This window comes from Chinchilla lanigera, unplaced genomic scaffold, assembly GCF_000276665.1.
Source record: "Chinchilla lanigera isolate Chin_1 unplaced genomic scaffold, ChiLan1.0 scaffold00008, whole genome shotgun sequence".
In the NCBI taxonomy this organism is placed as follows: Eukaryota; Metazoa; Chordata; class Mammalia; order Rodentia; family Chinchillidae; genus Chinchilla; species Chinchilla lanigera.
The window spans coordinates 10,714,274-10,716,280 of NW_004955409.1; positions in this window are offsets into that span (position 1 = coordinate 10,714,274).

Sequence of the window (2,007 nt, forward strand, 5' to 3'; positions counted from 1 at the left end):
TCCTCCTCCTACTCCTCCTTCTCTTCCTCATCCTCATCCTTCCTCCTCTTGCTCTTCTTTTATGGTACTGAGGATTGAACTCAAGACCTTCATGCTGAGATGTATTCCTAGCCCTTTTTATTTTTTGTAAATTTTGAGTCAGGGTCTTGCTAAGATGCTAAGTTACTCAGGTAGGGCTTGCAATCCTCCTGCCTCAGTCTCCCAGAGTGCTGGGATTACAGGTGTGTACCACCATATCTAGTTCATTTGTCTCTTCTGACTACTATATTCCTTTCCCCTCTGCTTATGCTTTGGCTCTTTTTTATGGGTTGAGGGTTCTAGGGATTGAAATCCAGGACGTGGTGTATGTGAGGCATGCACCGGACCGTGAGCCATACCCTCTGATGTAGTTCATGCGACGTCCAGCTCCTCCACCCAGGCTTTTTGTGGCCTACATCACGGGTTCAACAGTGGTGGTAGAATCTTGGTTCCCCCACTCATCAGCTGGGCCAGCAAATTATTAACCTCTTTGTATCTTTCTTTTCTCATCTTTAAAGAGGAGTAAATGATGATCAAATCAGTGAATGGATACAAAGTGCTTAGCACATACAGTGAATAGAACATAGTAAGCAATCAATAAATGTTAACAATAACATAGCTATTCCTCAATCAATGTTGAGAATCTATTTCAAAAAATTAAACGGGTGACACATGGTGATCCATCTCAGAGGCACTATGTTATAACAGCTATGTTAATAATCCAGCGTCTGGACAAGAGAGGCTGAGGGTGGCCACGGGACATGGTAGCTGAGTTACGTGTCATCCCCACCCAAGCTCTGCCAGTGCCAGCAGCCCCCCCAGACTCTGACCCTGTAGAAACCTTTCAAAGATGGTGCTAGCTGAGAGTGGAGGGCCAGGGAGGTTGGTTTTGTTTACAGGCAAAGGAGAAGTACCAAATGGAGATGTGATAAGATGAAAATATTCAAAATAGTTTAAGCAACTAATTCTACAGACAAAGTAAGTGAGCTAGAGAGTCACCCACAACCCTCAGATAGCTCCGAGCATGAATTTCCACCACTACCCATTCTTTCTGCCTCTAACTTATTCATCTGCTTTCCCAGAGCAGAAAGGCCAATTTTGTATCTAGTCATGACAGTTTTGAAATTACCACTATGTATTTCAATTTCTTTGCATTTAACAATGGTAGAGTCCTTGCATTTCATTTGGAAAAGTTCAGCTTCCTTTCCTTTCCCAGCTCTGCACTGCCAGTTGCATTTCATGCGTGGTGGGCTGATGTGTTCACGTGAATCAGCTGCTGATTCACGATGACCCAATCACTTGACCCTCTGTCCCAAGCTTTTCATCCAGGAAATTGCCAATTAATGTTTAATAAAAGATCTCAGAATGATCCTGGAAAACAAGCCTACCCTAAGTACTTCTAAATCTATTTAAGACTCTCCTCCTTCCTCTCTGACGCCATCACCTTTTTTGTTTCCCTGATTCTTCCTGTGCCTCCCTAAATGCAGCCACATCGGGGGCCGTGTTCCCCTGGGCATCTCTCTGGAGATGGACAAATGCGTCCTTCACTCCCTGAGACCCTGTGTTAAAGTATGGTGTAGGCAGGGCGGCCTTCAGGTGGCCGTGAAGTTTCAATGAGATTGTGAAGATGGAGTCATTGGGATGAGAGCGATGCTGTCAAAGGAGAGGAAGAGACACCAGCACTCTCTTCCCTCGTGAGCACACAGAAGAGGCCATGTGAGCACATGTGAGACAGGGCCTTCAGCAAAGTCAGGAAGCAGCAGGACCCTCAACCGGAATGGAGTCTGCCAAGACTTTGATTCTGGACTCCCCAGTCTCCAGAACTGTGGGAAATAAATGTCTGTTGTTTAAGCCACCTGGGCTGTGAATACTTTATTATGGCATCCTGAACTGACCAAAGGGTCTCCTACAGCACTGATCCTCTCTAAGGTTTTTTCTGATTCCTCCACGCTGATGGCTCCTGAGTCTGTGTCACTGCTCTTCTCACCT